Source organism: Schistocerca piceifrons, chromosome X (genome assembly GCF_021461385.2).
Source record: "Schistocerca piceifrons isolate TAMUIC-IGC-003096 chromosome X, iqSchPice1.1, whole genome shotgun sequence".
NCBI lineage: Eukaryota > Metazoa > Arthropoda > Insecta > Orthoptera > Acrididae > Schistocerca > Schistocerca piceifrons.
The window spans coordinates 454,950,852-454,975,032 of record NC_060149.1 but is presented as its reverse complement, the minus strand read 5'-3'; positions in this window follow the sequence as shown (position 1 = coordinate 454,975,032).

Below are 24,181 nucleotides of genomic sequence, written 5' to 3'. Positions count from 1 at the left end.
TTGATTTTCTCTCTATTTTTATTAGTCAGTAGCTTGGTGAAGGCATTTGCGCAATTCGGTATGGAGACAGACACATTACCATACCTGCAGTCACACGATGTGGACTCAGAATCCGATGCTGCTGTTTCATCCTATTAAATCAGTCCTCTCAAGATAATGAGTTAGAATTTATTTCATTAGAAAACAGTCATTGTGTACGTGCCGTTGTAACTCAGTGATGACCATGAGAATATCACTAGAAAATTTGAATATTTTTAGCATGGTGCAGCAGAGTCAGCAACTGTAAAATGGAGGCTGAAATTTATTATAATTACTAGAAAACTTCAGTACCTTACCAGTTCAGATTGGGTGTGCTCGCTCTACAGTTAACTTTATCATAAGCAAACATGAAGATGTTACCCTATTAATAACTGGTTTGAAATTAGCTTTAGTAATGCTGTGGTCAAAGCATTTGCTCTATTAAATCAACACTCGCGTAGCATGGTGGTAGCATATACCATTCACACTAAATTAGACTGCAGAGGGGTACATCCAAGTACAACGAGATGACGCTCTACTTGCGACATTGTTTTTGTTTTCAATTCAATATTTGAAACAAAGTTTCGCTCCTAATAGGGTTATGACTCATCTGTAGGTTCAGTCTTTCAATGATGAGAATGTGACCGTAATGAAAATGTATGTGAAGGTAAATTTGACAAATAAATATAGATATACTTTTGATTTGTGACTTATATAAAATAATATTACTAGTAAACATGTTTGTACCTTATGGCCAGGTCGCTGGGGCCTTTGATTAAATTCAAGAAGACGTTTCAGCACATTTCGAGTCGTTCCTGCCGACAAATGATGCATCTGAATTTGAATTGAGGAATATGAAGGACAGTAGTCTGGAGAAGTGCACGTCTTTAGCCAGTGTCTTATTAAGTCTACATCTACATCTACATGATTACGCTGCAACTCACATTTAAGTGCTTGGCAGAGGGTTCATCGAACCTCAATCATACTATCTCTCTACCATTCCACTCCCGAACAGCCCGCGGGAAAAACGAACCCCTAAACCTTTCCGTTCGAGCTCTGATTTCTCTTATTTTATTTTGATGATCATTACTACCTATGTAGGTTGGGCTTAACAAAATATTTTCGCATTCGGAAGAGAAAGTTGGTGACTGAAATTTCGTAAATACATGTCGCCGCGACGAAAAACGTCTTTGCTTTAATGACTTCCATCTCAACTCGCGTATCATATCTGCCACACTCTCTCCCGTATTACGTGATAATACAAAACGAGCTGCCCTTTTTTGCACCCTTTCGATGTCCTCCGTCAATCCCACCTGGTAAGGATCCCACACTGCGGAGCAATATTCTAACAGAGGACGAACGAGTGTAGTGTATGCAGTCTCTTTAGTGGACTTGTTGCAACTTCTAAGTGTCCTGCCAATGAAACGCAACCTTTGGCTCGCCTTCCCCACAATATTATCTATGTGGTCTTTCCAACTGAAGTTGTACGTAATTTTAACACCAAGGTACTTAGTTGAATAGACAGCCGTGAGAATTGTACTATTTATCGAGTAATCGAATTCCAACGGATTTCTTTTGGAACTCATGTGGATCACCTCTCACTTTTCGTTATTTAGTGTCAACTGCCAGATGCCACACCATACAGCAATCTTTTCTAAATCGCTTTGCAGCTGATATTGGTCTTCGGATGACCTTAATAGACGGTAAATTACAGCATCATCTGCGAACAACCTGAGCGAACTGCTCAGATTGCCACCCAGGTCATTTATATAGATCAGGAACAGCAGAGGTCCCATGACGCTTCCCTGGGGAACACCAGATAACACTTCAGTTTCAGTGGTAAAGATAAAACTGTCGACCTATTACAGACGATGAGGAGGGCCAACTTACTGCGGGTTTTAATCCAAAGTTCCATCTGATGCGGCAGGAAGTGTTTAACAGTAATCGAGTGGAAATATTAAAGAAACGAATGAGAAAAAGTTGTAGAGGAGGCTTTGAGACACAAAGCCGCCAAAATTCAAACAACAGAGATACTTTAAGTGGCAGTTGCAGAAGTAGCAACAACGAAGACGACGAAAGAAGTTTCTTTTTATCTCTCTAACTCAATCTAATGAGAGGCTAAGTAGTAGCACGTCTGTAAAAAGCAAAGCCCAGAGCCTAGTCAAACTGTAGCTGGACATAAAATCAACAGACTCAATAAACGATGCAGTATTTATTGGCAATCAGGTTTTAGTACATTTATTAGTTAAATATATCACCCCTATACACTCAAGTACTGCAGTAAAATCATTTTTCAATTTTTCCTGTGATCAAAGACATTTTGTCTCCAAAGCGTGCGTCGTTAATTGTTAAAAAGTTTAACATGTTGATGCTTCTAAAGAGAAAATGCAACTTACGTCAGATACTATCCGATTGTATTGTATTTTTATTCCCCGTGATTTAACATTGGTAGCTAAATATTTATAAACCAAAACGATTAAATGATTAAATTTTTTAAATTTGTATTCGATGTCATACCTAAACCTCTTCAACCCAAACATTTTTATTTAACCAGCAGTAATGCGTGTGATTTACTTGCTATTTCACAATATTCACAACGTAAAGTTTACTATTAAGCAGTAACGATTGATGATTAACTTCCGTTAAATCTGCTGTGAAGTATCGCTTTAACGGTTAACGAAGGTAACTTTTTTAGTAACGGATTAACGATTAGCGAAGTAAAATTTCTGATTAACGTTGATCAGCCACGTAATAATTCAGCAACTATGGTGCCACTCTTTGACCACCAAGGCTTTTGGACGTTACCCCTTTCGATTTATGGCTGTGAGACTGGTTGAAAGCAGAAGTCTATATAGGCAAATTAAATACAAGAGACGAACTGTTGGCTTGGATTATTAATAATGCTATTCCCAGAAAACTCGTGTTGTGAAGAGAGTTAAAAGCAACACTGAATTGGGATGTGGAATTTAAGAAAATTAAATTCAGAATTATCAATTGCCTTTCCTTAATACCTTCGAGAGTATTTGTCGCGCTTACATTTTTTCATCTGCATCACTGCAACCAATAAAACTGGACACATGTTTCAGAGAACACTTTATTGGAAACAGTCCATAGTACAACATTAAAAAATATTTGTAGTAGATAACTACCTGTCGTTGCCTAGGTATGCTTTAATTCTAATTCTGTAAGTCAATTGCAGTTCCCCCCTCTCTCTATTTATCTGCTCTTCCCCAGTGTATCTGCCCATCTGTTCCTCCCCTCTCTGTACATCCGCTCTTTCCTCCTCTGCCCATCTCCTCCTTCGCTCTCTTATTCCATCCCCTCCTGTCCCCTCTATCTCCAGGCACCCTCACCCGCAACGAGGCGACTGTCCAGTCCAACGAGATGAAACCTGCCCTCAATTTTTTTTTATTCAGGAAGGTTACACCGAAAGAAAGACAATGGCAAAATTTTAGCTAGTTAGACACGCTGTAGCCAACGGCCTTGCAGCAGTGGTAACGCCTGTTTCCCTCACATCACCGAGGTTAGGTGCTGCCGGGTTAGGCTAGCACTTGGGTGGGTGACCATCCGGTCTGCCGAACGATGTTGACAAGCGGGGTTTACTCAGCCTTTGAGAGGCAAACTGAGGAGATTCTTCATTGAAAAGTAGCGGCTCCGGTCTCGTAAACTGACAAACGCCCGAGAGAGCAGTGTGCTGACCACATACCACTTCATATCCGCATTCACTGACGCCTGTGGGCCGAGAATGACGCGTCGGCCTGTCGGTATCGTTGACCTTCATGGCCTGTTCGGGCGGTATGTAGTTTAATTTTAAGAGACACTATAAATATTTAAGAAATTGTGAAGTTGGTCAAATTCTGTATACCTCTGGCGTTACTTCATCAGACAGCACATGCGCAGAACGGTGGGCACACATTCTTGGTTGACGGCACATCGGATTACAGGTCACTTGGCAAAACGCGGTCATAATTTGTAAAGCTAATTTCTGTTTTCATTGGTAGTTTCTCTGACACAATTTTTCACAGTTGCTATTCGCGATGATTTAATATCCATAGTTATTAACAGTTGCCCTTTGCTGTATCGCCAAGTGTTAAAAATGGAGGTGAAACTGAATTGATATTCTATGGGATTTTTTCGTATATACTCGGTGATAGCCTCTGGCTTTGTGGATGTTACAGAGTTTCACATTGAAGTGCAGTCCAGTTTATGATTTCGACCTTGCAGAAATAAAATATGAAGAACGTGATATGCAGTCAAAATCACTCATTTCTGCTGAAGATCTATTATTAATTAACTCCACCTACATTATTAGTTAACTCCTTCTACATTTATCGGAATGATGTCGACATTTTGTTAGAAATCTCGTGAACATTGGAAGAAACAGAAAATTCCCTGAATTGGGGTTCGAACGATGATATTTTGCGAATTAAAGTCGGGGAACTGGCACAAAGAACCATGTACAGTATAAGCTTTCAGTGAAAAATTACAGGCTACATATTTTTAGTTAAACGACGGAAGCCGGCCACGGTGGTCAAGCGGTTCTAGGCGTTTGAGTCCGGAGCCGCACGACTGCTACGGTCGCAGGTTCGAGTCCTGCCAAGGGCATGGATGTGTGTGATGTCCTTAGGTTAGTTAGGTTTAAGTAGTTCTAAGTTCTAGGGGACTGATGACCTAAGATGTTACGTCACATAGTGCTCAGAACCATTTAAACGACAGAAGGAGGAAAAGCTTGCGTATAATCGGTGTGTAAGACGGTTTAGTTTCGTAAAATGTGAATAAGAATTGTCTAAACGTATAAAATAATGCACCGAAATAAGACACGCCAAAGTGCGAAGCTAAAACCAATCCAACAAATTCGAACACCTCTTGAGAGTCAGTGCACTATTGTTGCGGGAGATCTAGGAGACTGGGCCCTCTGACTTGCAAGTGCGATGAAAATTACTGATTTCTAGTCTTACGTAATTTGTCTCAAGTGAATCTGTAGATATCATTAATACCCAGTTCTCTAGAGAAATTCGTAGCTGATGTGAAGTTGAAGCTTCTTGTTGTCCCGTAAAATGCTGTTTTACAAAGCCAATGAGACGGATTTAATGAAAAAGCCCACCTTACTATTTCAAGCAAAATAAGGGCTACGACGTTTGCACAGCCGATGGAAGATATGACAGATTAGTACTCAACAACGTCGGTGATAAATGTCAGTTGATTGTCGTTTCCACTGTTTTGTATCTCTTTCCAGGAGCACCAAGGCAAATAAGAACCAATAATTTTGAAAAGGTCTGGTAACTTGCTAAAATCTTGTAATCGACGTAACCAAATCTGGAAAAATGGGAGAGAATAATTTACAATGTTACATCGAAAGCTTCACCTTAGAATTTAAAGTAAATAATTTATTGCTTTTGTTGGACTCTTAGCTTGGACGTAACAACATCTCTGTCCTTAGGAGGCCGATGAAAAGACTGTTAATGTAATTGGCATTCCACAGTTAACTTACAGTGTGATTCAACCATTGGAGAGAAAATTTTTTCGACAATCTAAAGCCTTATTCAGAGAATCGTCTGGCCATTTAACATCCATTAGTTCTTTGTCATTTCGGGTTTACTAGTGGAAGAAAATTGTTAAACTTCAGTCGTTTCTGTAGAGTAGCATCATTTTACGCATTTGATCAAGTATGCATGGTGCACAGCACAATATCCACAACAATGACCACGGCGGTTTCTTACTCCAATACGGGTCTCTCCAAATACGGCCAGTAATTGGTGTGCATTAATGCTTTAATTTTTTATTTATCAAGTGTGCCTGGTGTAAGGAAAATGCTTGTTTTCGTCATCCAATAGACACTTCGCATTTTTGTGCAACTACAGGAATTGTTTCAATTTGGGCAAAATAACAATGTTCAAGAATTATCCTAAGAACTGTGCTACAGAAATTGTTATAAAGTATTTGATGTAAACGAATTAAAGTCCTCGTTGAGGAAGTCATCTATAATGTGACATCATACACTGCATCATTTTCTTCCCTCTGCTAGCCACTTACGTAACAGTGACATTTAGAACAGTTTATTTGTCGATATAAACTGCTAGTTATTCGAAATTTAGTGGTTTAAGACGTTTCTGCTATGGCTTAAGAGGTTAAAATTCATATCTGTGCACAATCGACTTCGCGGTAAGTGGTGCTACGACCTCTTGTCACAGCTGCGGCTGCTTATTTACCGAATCGCGCAAGCGAAGTTGGACTGAACAAACCACTGGTACAAGCGGTTGTTCGTGAAGCAGAAATCAGTAATTTTAACGTAGGTTTCGACTTATTGGAGGTTACCATTCCCTGTTAAGTCCATCTCCTCCTTACCCATCTCTCCGTTCATCTCCTCCTTCCCATCTCTCTGTCCATACCTCCTGCCCTAGTCCCATGTTCATCTTCTCCTCCTCCCCCTCTGCCTCTACATATTTTTCTCCCCCTTCTCTCTCGACACTATCACACCCACCCCAATATGTGGTTTCTGATTCTTACGCCCACAATATTTCTTTCCACACATTAAGTGGCATGTTTACCAAGATAACTGTAATTGATCTTTGAGTTCTGAAAGAGCTTTTTATCAACGGATTTGCCCAGATAAGCACTTTGCACCCGTTTTTCACACGTATTTGTACACCTGTATCACCTGTATCTCTAGCAAATTTCGTCCTGCAATTTCGTTTCGTGCCACTTAAAGTTTATGACGTCATACCATATACTCTAATTTGGTTTATACTTAGAAGTTCATTTTTGAAAATATCTCTTTACAGTCCTTTAGTACAGCTTCCCTGGTTCTCTATGACTGAATCCCAACGTCTCGAAAACACTATTATTCCATCCTGGACACGAATGGTGTGCATCTCTCGAATGGCTCGGGTAACAGTGCTAGAAATCTAGAAAACTCTGCCTAAGAAGGGTTATGACGTCCAAGCGTATATCTTTTCAACTTCGGGAACAAGTCGAATGCATGTCCAGGCTGTAGGGAGGATACGGCAGCATTTCTCACCCGTATTCGCGTAGGTTTTGGGCTACAACATTCTCAATACGTGACCCAGGACTGTCTTCGACTAATGAGTGTCCCAACGTCGAGCAAGATTGGTATGAAGTCACGATAATACACTGTTGTGACGGTTTTTCCACATGGGACTATCTGTCATGATGATTCCTTAGTGATCATCAGCAAAAATTGTCATTTGTTTCAGATACGATTGATAGCGTTAAATATTTTTGGACATGGAGAATCTGAAGCTCTGCACTCACTGGACTGTGATTTCAACTCCGGTTCAAAGGTATTAATCCTTGTCTAATCAAAAGCGACAATTTTAAACAAGGTTCCTTGACCTTCAAGGTCCAATCGTCATCTGAGTATGGTTGCAATGTCCAGGCGTTTTTGCTACTCTTCAGGAGTAAAACAGTCTTGGATCAATCTCGCAGAAATGTTGCTCTTCTTCAAGTCACATGTTATAATACGGAATATTCTTATTGGAGGAATTCCCGTTGATTCATAGAGTTTCTCGCCAGTTGCACTGAGATTGTCTTCAAGTCTTCGTTCATTTGTTGACGTTTTCGGCCTTCCGGTTCTTGGCTTACCGTCTATGCTCATACGACCACCGCGAAACTGGTTAACCCACCTTGAAACTGTCCCACGGTCCACTGTAAACTTACCACAAACTTCACTTAATGCACCGTGGATTTCTGTTGAGTTTTTGCCGCGTAAAGTTTCCGTCTTGATTTACGTTGTCTGGTCTTCAACTATCACAGTACCCGGGACCCCTGCAGGTTCCATTTCTATATCTCCCATGTTTTATGTTAGAATACACAGCGAAAAACAAAAACAAGTGCTTCTTCCTCAATCTCCCAACTACATCTGCGTAATTTTCATTGTTGTTGCATCAAACAGTCTACAGTAATACCAACCTGTATGTTAATTATGAAATTCCCATCGTATCTCCTGAGCTGTGTGTTGCACAAGCATATAATTTTGCAGGTCCACCTAGTGGCATATTAAAATAGTGCAATACAATTTCTTACGAATATAATTATTAGTAAAGAAGTAATAAATTAAAACGTCATGCCTGATGTATCAGTTTTAATGCAGGAGCATCGAGAATTGAGTTTCCTGTAAACCTTTTTTCTTTCGTTGTTTGGTGGGGGAGTATGAATGAGAAAAAAAGTCGTAAGGGTGTGAAATTACCTGCAAGAAAATTATATATAGTACCTGTCTAAACTATGCACTGTTGACAAACCTTATTTATTACCTGTTGTGATTTTCATCGTACTCGTGCAATACCATCGACGTTTTCGTAATGCTGTTCCGGACGGTAATCTACTCAGTGGTTGTTGTTCATTAGTTTACATTGAGGCTTGATTTTCTGCGTAGTGAGCTGCTTATCCGCTATAACAAGCCTCAATAGTTTCAGCGACCGTATTATGAGCACATTGTTGCATTTTATTATAGCAGTGGCCGTTTTCCCCAATCGAAATACTAACGGTTCACCCTTCACACAGTGGACATCATAACCCTAGTGGCTACAAGGCGTCAGACGTGAATGCCCCAGGCACCAAGTACCCAGGATCAGGCCGTGATAGAACGGAGTTATATCACTCTTGAACGATTGACTCCGATGCCGATGGTCAGATATGGGTTAGCCGCGTCCTAATCAGATGACAGGCCTAAATATTCCGCTCTCTCCTTACCACCCCACCACCTCCACCCTGAGTCCAGCTCAGTGGTTATGAATATTTCAATTTCTCATGCTTTTAGACTGAACTGTAAAAAGCATGAAATTTTCAACTGGACGTTCAATTTAAATACAATGAGTCATAAAATCAGTCTTTTGTAGCTTAGGACGTGATCCAACAGCACTTTCAGTTTCACGAACAGTGACAGGCAAATGAAATGACATCGGAATGGAGTGTAAACATCACTGTAGTGTATGATTTCGATATAAAGAAGAGGTAATAGTGTCAACTATCCTCTCAATATTTTGAAGATATGGAAAGGCTTTTTCATGCATTCCCACAAGAGGGCACTCTTGTAGTAGTTCTTCAGTCATATCAGGCTACATGTTATTGTTAATCTTACTTGTTAAACTTTTATTGTGAAGATTAATTCACTGGAAACTAGAGAATTAGTATTAATGTATTATTATTTTGCCAACAGGAAAGACTGAGGAGACGATTACAAATCTGAGCCGTTTATTTTACACAGTGTTGATTGTAATTACGGCTGATCACGTTTGATAAAACTTATTTAAAATCAGTCATTACATACTGCACATGTTTAAGACTGTATTGAGCCGGCCGGGGTGGCCGAGCGGTTCTAGGCGCTACAGTCTGGAACCGTGCGACCGCTACGGTCGCAGGTTCGAATCCTGCCTCGGGCATGGATGTGTGTCATGTCCTTAGGTTAGTTAGGTTTAAGTAGTTCTAAGTTCTAGGAGATTGATGACCTCAGATGTTAAGTCCCATAGTGCTCAGAGCCATTTTGAAGACTGTGTTGAGAAACGTACTTACATATAACAAGCGCTGTCGCTGGGCAACACAAGACAGTGGTGAAGTGCGCCTAAAAGAGCTCCGAAAATGCAGCTGCTGGAATTGTCCATCTTCTACGGTCTCCTGCTCCTCTGGCACCAACCTGGCAGACGGAGGAAGACGAGTGTCTCAACCAATGAAATGCCCGTATCCCCCACTCAATACAGTGGGCGGAACAGGGCGTGGTCTTGGCGGAGTTTACAGCTGTTGACCTTCTGAGACTTCATGTTATCCTATCAGCTAAAAGGGTCCCGGCCCAGGCAGCTAGAAACACAATCATGTAGGCCATTCCGAGGGGCCGTCTTGCTATTGGCTAATGCGTATGACGTCAGCTGTTTGGCGCTCCTCCACTTGAGCCTCGGAATACTGTCTCCGCAGTTCACGAAAATTTTAACACCAGCCTCATGAACTGTATGTTGTAAAGTGCTGATGCACATCAATAAGCATCTCTTATTTCTAAAAGTATTAAATAAACACTTGTAAGTCATATTGTACCCACCTTCAAAGACTTAATATTAAGTGTTAGGATATCTTACTCTGTTGATAAATACAGTAACTCGTGAAGCATCCCCTTGAAGAATTTTCCTCACTGCATGTTTTTCCCAGTTTCCTGTTTTGTCTCCTTCTCCAAATGCCTTGTTTAAATGGAGCTTCTTGGCCTAACGTTGGGAGAAACCACTTTGTGACGCAATGCGGGGAACTTTGACGTTACTGTAGAGATTATCTTTTGCATTACTTTGTCAAACGTAGCACCATGTCACCCAAGAAAACTGCAAAATCTCACTTCAAACACGTTTAGTTTATAGAACCAGTCAAATGAGGCAGAAGCGAGCCCACCTCTAGAGATTACGGAGCTGCAGTCATTACAGGTGATGTAATCGGAAGCCAGAAGAAGTTTCTCTGAGACTGAACCCAAGGAACTGTCAATGTATGACAGAATCTGACACCGCTTGAAACACAGTCTAATTTGTTGTTTTATTGCGGAAGAAAACTGGCAACTGACTTTGAAACTGAAACTGTGAATTCATCCACACGAATACTAAAAGGATTCCACAAAATTTCGGTTACACGATAAATCACAAATCTAAAAGGCTGTGAATTCAAATTCATATTTGGGACTACAATTACGAATAACTTCAGTTTGCAACAATCAAATAGCAATATGAACTTCAATCTATCAATTTTAATGGGGGAATTTGAGAATTTGCGTGCATTAACAACGCACGTGTAGCGTTCTCGCCACTCGCTTCTCGTTTCCTGTATTTCGGACGAGTTCACGCCGTTTCGTCCAGGGCCAATGATATTTACGAGACCGGCACCGAACTAGTGACGTCACGCTAGTCAGCTAATCCGCCACACTACGTGAACGCGAGGTTCCGTGCGGGGCCGATGGGAAATCAATATTTAATTGAAAATTTGTCCAACAAAGGTCTCACTTTTGTCGTATGCTATCGAGAACTTCCAAGTACATAAAGAAGCATTCAGGAATTACTAAATTCGTCTGAAATATTTACTCGCTTCCCGCCGGAGATGGCTGCTGGCACTCATAAGACCTGTAGTGTCACGTGCTGTGAAACACGCGGCACGGTCTGACTTTGTTGTGGGCCTCTTTCACCGGCAGACTGCCCGAGTAACCACTATGGCATGCGCTGGGTCCCGGCAGCTTATCGGTGTGACGTGTGACGCTAGTTGCATAGCCGCTAGGAGATACTACTGGAGACCTCAGTGCCTTAATTGAACTATTCATTTCGTAGTGTTTGTGAGTGTGTGTTATTCAGTACAAACTGAAACCCACAAGTGAGGTGTTGAAATAAATGCGGTCGGAAAAAAAACTGAAAATCAGACGTCAAGAACATGGAGACCGAGTAAATGCATCTCAAGGATGAAACACATGGATTACGAACACTGGAAATCGCCAATGAAGATAATTTTGAAACAAAAAAAAAAGCGAAACTCGTACGGCAAAAACCTAACAGCCTCCATTTAGTTTTAAAAACAGAACATTTTTCCATAATGTTTGAAGCAACTGAGGAACGACGGAAAACGAAATAAAGGACAGTTTATGTACCTTTATGTAGCTCTAAGTTAATGTTTGCTGTCTCATTGCTAGAAAGCGTTATAATACACACTTAAAATGTCTGAAATGTACCTGCATCTATGCACTAAAAACACCAGAACTATGTATTAAATTCCGGATATATGTGTTACAGGCCAAACCTGATTTTAGGATGAACTCGTTCATCCTGATACGAAGAAGATAAAACAGTTTAGCCTAGGTCGAATCGGTTTATCCTGTTTGGGATTTATATGCCTTAGGATAATCTGGTACGTCCTACTCTGAACTAATTTTGCCTAGTCGGAACGCATGTCGATGCGTGTACGAACGGAGAATCCCCCAATCATTTTCGGCTCCTCCTCACGGTTCTCAACCGCTCTTCGCTCGCACTGTCCTTTGTTTTGAACGGTCTGTTACAACGACGATTGCGGGTGTTATGTTACTGTTTGCGTTTAAAAGATTTTATTACAATCCTAGTATAATTAATTTTGGGCGTTTCATCATGGTTCAAATCAAATGGCTCTGAGCACTATGGGACTTAACATCTATGGTCATCAGTCCCCTAGAACTTAGAACTACTTAAACCTAACTAACCTAAGGACAGCACACAACACCCAGTCATCACGAGGCAGAGAAAATCCCTGACCCCGCCGGGAATCGAACCCGGGAACCCGGGCGTGGGAATCGAGAACGCTACCGCACGACCACGAGATGTGGGCGTTTCAGCATGGATGAGCCTTCGTGTAGTAGACAAGGCAATCAAAAGGTGTCGAGAGGAAAGGTCCTGGAGGAAATTTTACAGAGCGAAAACAAAAAGGCTTCTCACCATAGTGTGTTATCAGTGGACGAATATGCGGATTTGTTTAAAGAAGTAGAAGAAGCGCAAAAGTTGGAAAAAAGAACATCATTACATAAAAGAAGACTGAAACGATTTACTGTTTTGATTATTGGTGACGTGAAAAAAAATCATTGCGTTGTGTGAAGGGAATATAAAATACTTTGTTCTACATATACATCTACGTATATACTCCGCAAGCCACCCAACGGTGTGTGGCGGAGAGCACTTTACGTGCCACTGTCATTTCCTCCCTTTCCTGTTCCAGTCGCGTATGGTTCGCAGGAAGAACGACTGTCTGAAAGCCTCCGTGCGTGCTCTGATCTCTCTAATTTTACATTCGTGATCTCCTCTGGAGGTGTAAGTAGGGGGAAGCAATATATTCGATACCTCATCCAGAAACGCACCCTCTCGAAACCTGGCGAGCAAGCTACACCGCGATGTCTGCCACTTGAGTATGTTAAGCATCTCCGTAACGCTATCACGGTTACCAAATAACCCTGTGACGAAACGCGCCGCTCTTATTTGGATCTTCTCTATCTCCTCCGTCAACCTGATCTGGTACGGATCCCACACTGATGAGCAATACTCAAGTATAGGTCGAACGAGTGTTTCGTAAGCCACCTCCTTTGTTGATGGACTACCTTTTCTAAGGACTCTCCCAATGAATCTCAACCTGGTACCCGCCTTTCCAACAATTAATTTTATATGATCATTCCACTTCAAATCGTTCCGCACGCATACTCCCATATATTTTACAGCTGATGAACATCATAATGTGATTGACGCAGATCATATAGCTATAGGTCATGGTGGTCGCGATAGAATGTTAGTCGAGACATCAAAAAAATATGCCAATATCACAAAGGAAATGATATGCCTCTATTTATCAAAGTGTGTAGTTTGTCAACAAAAGAAGTAGAAAAAGAAAAGAGGACTAGTTTCAAAGCGAATTCTCCATTCAGAAATGAACAGCAGATGCCAAGTCGATATCATTGATTTTCAAACACGACCAGACGGAAATTTTAAATTAATTCTAGTTTACCAAGACCGTCTCACAAAATTTCTTCTCCTTCGTGCGTTAACATCAAATAGGGCTGAATAAGCGGCTTATCATTTGAATGACATATTCCTAACTGTAGGGGGGTCGTGCATTCTTCAATCCGATAATGGCAGAGAATTTGTCAATAATGTAACAAGTGAACTCGCATATCTTTGGCCAGAACTGAAAAATGAGCATGGAAAACCAAGGCACAGCCAAAGTCCGGGTTTTGTTGAACGTACCAACCAAGACATTGAAAATACGATAAGTTCTTGGTTAATAGACAACAATTCGACGAAGTGGTAGGAAGGATTAAGGTATGTCCAAACCATGAAAAATCGAGCTTACGACCTTACAAAGCATTATTCGGAATGAAACCTAGAGTAGGACTTTCCACTCACTCCCTCGTTGCCTCAAGATATCATTAATGACAGTCAGGATGAAGATGACCTAAAGAAGACAATCGAAGGTGTCAGCAATGCTGAACATTACGAAGAAAGTGATGATGATAACATTGTGAAAATTGGCACAAACGACATTCAAAATGCTAGAAAGTTGAAAAAAAAAAACCAATCCAAAAGAATGAAAGCTTCCTCTGACAAAACCTATTCACCAGCTGACATTGGATACAACGTAACCATACCTATTCCAGATGTAGATAAGGGCAGAGGTGACATTCGAAACATAACTGGAGTAATACGTCAAAAGCCTGATGAGGGCCTCTACAAAGATGGCACCAAACATGGCATGCTTCAAAAACGTTGCAGGTATCATTTTATTACAATTTTCCATTATTTTTTCTAATAAAACATTAAAATACACTCCTGGAAATGGAAAAAAGAACACATTGACACCGGTGTGTCAGACCCACCATACTTGCTCCGGACACTGCGAGAGGGCTGTACAAGCAATGATCACACGCACGGCACAGAGAACACACCAGGAACCGCGGTGTTGGCCGTCGAATGGCGCTAGCTGCGCAGCATTTGTGCACCGCCGCCGTCAGTGTCAGCCAGTTTGCCGTGGCATACGGAGCTCCATCGCAGTCTTTAACACTGGTAGCATGCCGCGACAGCGTGGACGTGAACCATATGTGCAGTTGACGGGCTTTGAGCGAGGGCGTATAGTGGGCATGCGGGAGGCCGGGTAGACGTACCGCCGAATTGCTCAACACGTGGGGCGTGAGGTCTCCACAGTACATCGATGTTGTCGCCAGTGGTCGGCGGAAGGTGCACGTGCCCGTCGACCTGGGACCGGACCGCAGCGACGCACGGATGCACGCCAAGACCGTAGGATCCTACGCAGTGCCGTAGGGGACCGCACCGCCACTTCCCAGCAAATTAGGGACACTGTTGCTCCTGGGGTATCGGCGAGGGCCATTCGCAACCGTCTCCATGAAGCTGGGCTACGGTCCCGCACACCGTTAGGCCGTCTTCCGCTCACGCCCCAACATCGTGCAGCCCGCCTCCAGTGGTGTCGCGACAGGCGTGAATGGAGGGACGAATGGAGACGTGTCGTCTTCAGCGATGAGAGTCGCTTCTGCCTTGGTGCCAATGATGGTCGTATGCGTGTTTGGCGCCGTGGAGGTGAGCGCCACAATCAGGACTGCATACGACCGAGGCACACAGGGCCAACACCCGGCATCATGGTGTGGGGAGCGATCTCCTACACTGGCCGTACACCACTGGTGATCGTCGAGGGGACACTGAATAGTGCACGGTACATCCAAACCGTCATCGAACCCATCGTTCTACCATTCCTAGACTGGCAAGGGAACTTGCTGTTCCAACAGGACAATGCACGTCCGCATGTATCCCGTGCCACCCAACGTGCTCTTGAAGGTGTAAGTGAACTACCCTGGCCAGCAAGATCTCCAAATCTGTCCCTCATTGAGCATGTTTGGGACTGGATGAAGCGTCGTCTCACGCGGTCTTCACGTCCAGCACGAACGCTGGTCCAACTGAGGCGCCAGGTGGAAATGGCATGGCAAGCCGTTCCACAGGACTACATCCAGCATCTCTACGATCGTCTCCATGGGAGAATAGCAGCCTGCATTGCTGCGAAAGGTGGATATCCACTGTACTAGTGCCGACATTGTGCATGCTCTGTTGCCTGTGTCTATGTGCCTGTGGTTCTGTCAGTGTGATCATGTGATGTATCTGACCCCAGGAATGTGTCAATAAAGTTTCCCCTTCCTGGGGCAATGAATTCACGGTGTTCTTATTTCAATTTCCAGGAGTGTATATTTGTTTCAACTTCTTCTTTATTTTTTTAGAAGTGATTAGGACGTCTGCATTCTGAAGTCTTTTGATATGGGAGGTAATAACCAACTATATTGAAATATCTTTAAGAACTACAGCCACAAAACGTTCTGTTGGATCAGGACAAGGCTTCGTGAAATGCAGTTGCATGAAAATCTCTACAACGAACAATTGCAGCTGTAAGAAAAACTAAGTACTCTGCAGTTCCAAGTGACATCAAAGAAAAACTTTCAAAAATACGTAAACAAGCAAATTGCTGATAAGGTGATTTCGGTGGATGCATATATGTAAGTTGATCTAGTGACAGATGTGATATTACTGATTAGTTAATTAATAATTTTAATGAATCATATTGACTGTTTCATTTCTATTCCTTTATTTAGTTTACTTTGAAAAGCTTATAGAAGATAAAAACAAGGTGAAAATAGTTCATAGAAGGATGTGCCATTTTATCCTAAAGCATGTAAATTCTTGCTAGGATAAACCGGTTCGACATAGGCTAAACTATCTTATCCTATCGGTAACAGGCTGAACGAGTCTGACCTAGGCGAAACTAGTTCCTCCTAAAATCGGATTTGGTCAGTAACATATGCACCTAAATATCGTAAATTAAAAATACATCAAGCATACGCTTTAAAGGAACTTATTCGTATCATTCTTATGTTAGATTGGGAAAAGCAATGCAATATGTCTATAGTTTAAAAGAAAACTGAGTTAATATACATGCCATTCCAATTTCGCTTCTGCTCAGACACTCAATCGTTAAATGTCATTCCGATTCTGACTAATCAGCCTAAATAAGAGTGATTTTGTAGATTCTACTTTAACCCTTCGGTGGGCGCTCTTGCGGCAGATAACCGCAAGATTTGGTTTTCTGTCAGTATCACAGATAGCGTTACAATTACGTCCACGTCCAGACACGGATTCGTTGTTCTCAACGCATGTCACCACTTGCTACAATTGCGCGATTCATGCTTTCACAGCAGTTTAGGCGCTAATGTTGTTTGAAACGTGAGAGTTGCGTTTGCGGTGTGTTTGCAGCTACGCGTCTTGTGATGTAAGTATTTTCTGTGCTTGTGTTTTTCTTTCGCCTCAAGGCACACTTTCTTTTATATTAGTATATAATAAATATTCGAATCGAATCAAAGTTTCGATATGCAATTTCTATCACTTTTTACAGTCTTGAAAATTGATTTTCTACAATGTATTACTTTTAGAAAAATATGTGTTCCCTTAGATCTCATAAAAGCGTGGAAATGAAGAAAAAGGTGGCATTTGACAGCCACTGTCTACTTCTGCGTCCTGAAGACTATGACAAAGTACTACGAGAATTGTCAGAAGAAGAATTACAAGAATTGTCAGATTCATGTGAATCTGAGTTGGAAGATGATGTTATTGAAGAAGAAAACCACAGCAGTGACTCCGAACAATCATGAGAGGAAGCGGGGAGACAACAAACAGAGGATTACCGATTTTACGTAGGAAAAGATGAAATACTTTGGACAAGTGAACCGCTTCCTTCATCTTCTAAAACAAAGGCCAAGAACATCCTAAAAGTTTTGTCAGGTCCAAAAGCAAGTGCTGAAATTACGGAAAAAGAAATTGATGCATTTTACCTATCTATTACTGATGGGATGATTATTTTTCCTTAGGTTGAAAATGTAAAACTAAATGCGGTGCAAAAGCCGAAACGCACCCATTCATGGAAGTATGAAAGGTGTGCCCACCGAAGGGTGAATATAGTTCGTTTTCAATTATGTGTACAATTAAAATTATTCAGAATAACACTCAACCTCAAAAGTTGGTAAGGATGTCTACATTTTTCCAGACGAGCCAATATGTATCAGGCTGCTAGAGGCGTTACTGAGCAATCCTGAGATGTCATCATGTTCTCACCACCAGCGCCACAAATGAGAATGCTAACGGTGTTTCATTCTCATGAGAGGTATCTCCTGGTACTAACACATATAGGTACCAAGTTTGATTGGCATTGCTGCAGGTGTTCCAGAATTATGCGCTAGAAAACACACACTAATTTAAAATTAAAATTGTGGATGTATACTCTATTAGGTGTTTTACTGCAAAGGGAAACCAAAGAAGTATTAGTATGGTTTACTGATGACTGATTTCGCTCTTTACATTGCGAAGTCTTGGTCACACTTCAGGTTGACGAGTTTTGTGGAATTTTTTTAGAAATATACTTCAGTTGTGGCTTAAGTTGCGTCGCAGATTGTTATGTAAATTTTAAAATCAACAATTTGCATTGCTTTAGGTTTGTACAACCTGCCATGGTTGCTTCAGTATTTCTTCGACCAGGGTGACATTTATTGGAGCATATGAAATCAAATCGTCCTAACTTCTGAACGGTTCGCGTTATGACGTTCAAACTGCACAGATGACCGCGGGGCATGATGAGAATTAGTATGTGCATGCCTAAGGTTCGGTTTAGCAACGAAGCCCACTTTCATTTGGATAGCTTCGTCAATAAGCAAACCTGGCGCGTTTGGGGGACTGAGAATCCGCATTTCGCAATCGAGAAGTCTCTTCGTCATCAATGTTTAGTCACGGAATAATCGGTGCATTATTACTTGATGGCACGGTGATTACCAAACGGTACGTGAAGGTATTGGAAGATGATTTCATCCCCATTATGCAAAGTGACCCTAATTTCGACACGATATGGTTCATGAAAGACCGAGCTCGACCTCATCCAAGCAGGAGAGTGTTTGATGTCCTTGAGGATCACTTTGGGGACCGCATACGGTTTCTGGGGTACACAGAGGCCATTGTAATGAGCCTAGATTTCCCGCCATATTCTCCGGATCTGAACACATGCGAATCCTTTTTGTTGGGCTATATTAAAGACAAAGTGTTCAGCAATAACTCAAAAACCATTTCTGAGCTGAAAAGAGTCATACAGGAGGTCATTGACAGCATCAATGTTTTGACACTTCAGCGGATCTTGCAGAATTTCGCTATTCGTCTGCACGACATCATTGACAATGATTGTAGGCATATCGAACATGTCATAACCTAAATCTGATTATATTTAGTAACGTTTACATGTTGATCACACAGTACTTAGTATCTAATTTACGTTTCTTTTCATTTTGTCTAGTAATTGTCAGTCTATACTGCTAGAAATGTAGGCATATCGAACATGTCATAACCTAAATCTGATTATCTTTAGTAACGTTTACATGTTGATTACACAGTTTACATGTTGATCACACAGTACTTAGTATCTAATTTACGTTTCTTTTCATTTTGTCCAGTAATTGTCACCCTATACTGCTAGAAATGTTTCCCCGTCACGTTTTCCAAGTTTCCACGTAACAGCATCTGCTTGAACAGTTTTACTCTTCAAGGGGCTTAAACGCATTGCAGAGCTGGCTTCAGGATTCTGGAACTTGAAGTCTTTTACTACTGCGCACAGACAAATTAGGTGCTTTAATTTGAAGTAGAAATACTACCAACACTGACATACACAGCCAGTCCGGTATCTGCCAACATACTTGCAACGCCTGTCAACCTGTAATGTGGGTCAAACATGCAGGAATTTCTGAACAGGTGTATAGAACATCTCAGAGCACTGAAAAGCAATAGCTTACACTCAACATTCGCAGAACACCTGCTAGCACACGATAACCACCCAACAAACATTGAAACTGTCTTATACATCCTAAAACTACTAGCAGCTTATACCAAAAATTAACTATAGAAGAAAACTATCACATCCAGAAATCAGTAAAACAAGGAAAGAAAGTACTTAATGAATAAGCATTACTGTGCAATGAAACCCTCTGTGTTGTAATTGAAGAACTATACAAATAATACCCACACCAAAACCGCTCATGAGAAGAAAGAAGTCTCTCTCTCCCTCTCTCTCTCTCTCTCTCTCTCTCTCTCTCTCTCTCTCTCTCTCTCTCTCCCTCAGCCCCAGTCCTGATCACACACACGCACAAGCACACACATACACACACACACACACACAAACCAAACACTACAAACTTGAGCGCCTTATGTAGCCAAACACGCTACGAAACAAATGAATACTACACAGCCAGAACACGTAATGGCGGCGAAGACTCTGTTGATGTTTTTGAAAATTCGGAGAAAGTGTGATGTCAAGTGACCCTAGGTCACGAAATCAGCCTATTCACTTCGCCAACAACATATATGAAAACACCGCAACATCAATGCCTTAAGTTACTCACAAAAAACGTGATATATATTCATTTCCGTTTCTAAATCCATAATAAAAAGAAAAATGAAAATTATGTTTTGCCGTTTGCAGGTGAGAAGTTTTAGATTGTGTAGCAGACTAGCTATCAACATTAATATCAAATGGCATAATGTAAGGTATGTAAACTAATGCATACATACACTCATTTGCCGATTAAGCTATAACTAGAACTTTATACATAATGTTGTAAACAATACACAGCGCATCAGGTCGTTAATACATATCTCAACTGTGAACAAATGATGTATAATATTTTACAACAATTATTCACTCACAATTTCGCTAAATATTCATATGTAACAAAAATTTTACAGAAGGAAAAAAATAAAACAACCTACTGAAAATAGCACAAAAAGTGCTGAAACATGTCTGGGTAAAACAAAACTGAAAAGGTGTCTTGCATAAGGCGGAAATCCTCGTCCTATTTTCATAGCAAGCACCGACATAAGAAGAACTGCAACACCACAAGATGATTATCTAGGAAAAGTCTCAGGTTTACAAGCATGTTCCCTATTATTGACGCTACATTCCCGTATAAACCCTGTGGAAAGGCAGAATTGTGTGCCCAGGGATGTGGACTGGAAACGAGCACCCACTTCCTTACTTCCTGCCGCTACCACGCCTAAGCATCGAAATCGTCTCCTACTACAGGAGTTATTCAACCTTGTCTTCGCAATCACAGAGGATAGATTTAGGTCAGAAGGGGATAGCACTACTCTATCGATATAAGAGTCGACTCCAAAATAAATTAAATATCTCACAAATCGAGGAGGGTAACAAGGCATAGAAACAGGTGGCAAAACTACCTGGATACCAGAGTGTTATTACTGGACCAGTACACAACACACCATCAGTCACGCAAAACTACAGACGTAAGTAATCAGTGGAAATAAAACGGAGAATTAAGCATGTAATTGATGGCGACTGTGAGAGACACTAATAATGGTACATGGCAATCGAATGTGGCACGTTACCCCGTGAATTGCATGCAAAAGTAAGTTCTCGGGATGCAGTCATAATTGTGAATTGCCATAGCAGTTCCAGATAATCTGGTTGTCACAACCTACCGTGCAACAAGATCATTAAATTATTCACTGACTAACCTGCCATCCATTACCACATCTTCTAGTGGCTGTAGCACTCAACTGTACAGTCTCAACATCGCCCCTAGACGGTAAAACCATGTGTTCTGGGCACTGACTGTACCAGTTTCAGAAACGCGTCTTGAAGACAGAGGATGCTGGGTCCCAGTGAGGCGGAGATCTTGCTGTGAGGAATAGTAGCATACCTATGGGTCTTCTGCCACATTCCTTAGCCTTGCGTTCGAAGCTAGGGGTCCTGTCTCCAGCAACCTGTGAGAGAACTATGCCAATATTTGTGGGGAGACTAGATGCAGGGACTTTTACATCGCAATTTAAGATGGCTGTGGCGGGACATTTAGAGATGCACAATGATGCTGGCGGAAAATTTAAAAATAATCGATGGTAGCCGTGTGATATCTAAATTTTTTTCATACATTAAAATGAGGTAGCCAACAAACAGACAATTATTGTGTAGTCCCCAAGTTCAACATTATCTGAATGATCTGAATATTATTTTTTGCTTCATATCAAAAAGATATTTGGAATACAACGGTAATTCAATATCACAAAAATTATATCAGTTCCACCTGAATAGTGTAAATTCACGGAGTGGAAAATGTATCTAACTGAGCAGATTTTTTCGTAAAAATTGTATTATCCCATTTACACACACACACACACACACACACAGACACACACACACGCACATCCACGTTCCATAACATTTCACCTCAGAATTCCATCTCTCTCTCTCTCTCCCTCTCTCTCTCTCCCTCTCTCTCTCTCTCCCTATCCCTGTCGCCCTTTCTCTGTCTCTTCCGGTTTGTACTTCACTAAACTAATTTTTATGTCAAATCCTGTTCTACTTTTTCAGTAAATTTTATCTCACAAGGGAACACACACCAGCACAAATTAAGTAAAAGTGTTACGTAAAAAAATATTTTTGTCAGAGACCATACTGCCTTTTTTGTAAATTTCATCCCTGTCATGTCAGCTACAGTATTACAGCCAATCACACTAACAAAGATACAGTCTGAATTACTTTTCTACAATGGTCAACTACCGGAAGAGAGCAGGTATTGCTTAACTAACAACTGACGCCTAAACATGATTGTGGGCCCTTAAATTAAATGTCACTATACGTAATGTTATTAGCACTTAGATCTTAGCCATACTTGAAGCTATTTTACACGTGGTACACAGATCAAACTATAATCACCCGACATTTCCAGTAATGCAGCACCTCACCAGCATCATTTGGGGGAAGGAGGGGTGAGGAGAGGATAGTATATCGTGTTCTCCAGTAGAAAAACATAACTGACGTTATTGCCTCAGTAAAATAATTTTTTGAATTAGTTTTATATACCTGCAGTTATGTACCACTGGTGTTCTACACACCAGCATTACAGTTTCTGACCCTTTAGCAAATCAAAGCATAACAAATGTGATACATTTAGAAAAGATCGTTTACTCATCATACACTTGAACATTAGATTTTCACAATATCCAAGAGGAACTTCATAATGCGTGAAATAGGAAATACATACCGGATGATTGTAATTAAACTTTTCTTATTTAACACATTTAACAAGGAAAATCATTTACGTAAGAGTACCAAATTTGGTAGCATTTATGTCCAGAGTATGAGGTGCATGATTCCCATGCGTCACAGCTCTGTCTTGAGTTCAAACTATGGTCAACAGGTGCCGCTATCAGTCAACGTGGCTCATAGTTGCACACACGTGACCGGTTGCAATGCATTTGCTGACGTGTCAACATGAGCTTGAACAAAAAGAGAAGGGCCTTACTGGTGAAGCCATATTATCAAAACAACAGTAGTACAGCAGCTGTACTTCGAGAATATCGCCCGCTGAAAGGATTAAGGAAGGGTCCTCTAACACCACCTAATGTGCGGAGCGTAATGAAGTTCGAACCAACTGTAGAACTGGGCGTCGCTCTAGGAAGAGACCGACGACCGATTGCGCCACAGGTTGTTGATGAAATAGCTGTTGCAATGGCAGCCAACGCTGCGGACAATTCCCAATCGTTAGGCAGTGCGCGTGCTGTGTCACGACAGTTGAACATCACGTGGTCCAATGTACATAAGGTGCTTTGAATCATTCTCAGATTGTATCCATACAAGATCCATATCGTACAGCAACTAGCACCACACCACGCACAACGACGTGTTGACTTCGCTCTCCTGTTTCTCGCGAGGTTTGAAATTAAAAAGGGCTGGCCCTGGACCATCCTTTGGACAGACGAAGCTCATTTTTCTCTGACGGGAGAGGTGAACTCACAGAATTGCCGATTTCGGGGATCTTCACCTCCAGTCAAAGTTCCTCTGTATGATGAACATGCCACCATATGGTGTGGCTTCACTGCTACGTTCATTATTCGCCCATTATTTTTTGTACAGGTTGGCACTCAAGACCAAAGACGTGCAGTATTACTGGCCAGCGTTACTGCTATATACTTCACCAGCATGTCATACCCACCCTAAAGGAGAGAGAAGCATAGAACTCAACAGTTTTCATGCAAGATGTGGCCCAACAGCACATCAGTCGTGGAGTTCACCTGCTTCTCCGAAACATATTTGGAAACGATCGAATTATCAGCCGATCGTTTCCAAGTGATTGACATGCACAGTCACCTGATCTCACTTCCTGTGGTTTCTCGTTGTGGGGCTACCAGGAGGACAGGGTATACCACGGGATGATTGGTTGATTTAAAAGAGGGGGTGGGTGGGAAGAGACCAAACTGCTAGGTCATCGGTCCCATATTCCGAATAAAATAATGCCACAAGGGTGAGAATAAAACAAGAGAGATTCACAACACAAAACGGAGAAAGGAAAACCACAAGAACAACACTACGGCAACAAACACTGAAATGGACTAAAGGGGAGAAGAAAACCACAGAAACGCAAGAATCAGGTAAAAGAGATGAAAACGACAAAACAGATTACCATGGCTGATTGACCATGAGAAGAAAAAGGAGAAGCCAGCCACTCTGCAACACATTAAAACCTCCACCCTAAAAGCACGAGGCTGGAGAATACAGGGGGACAAAGGACATGCGCTAAAACTTAGATCAA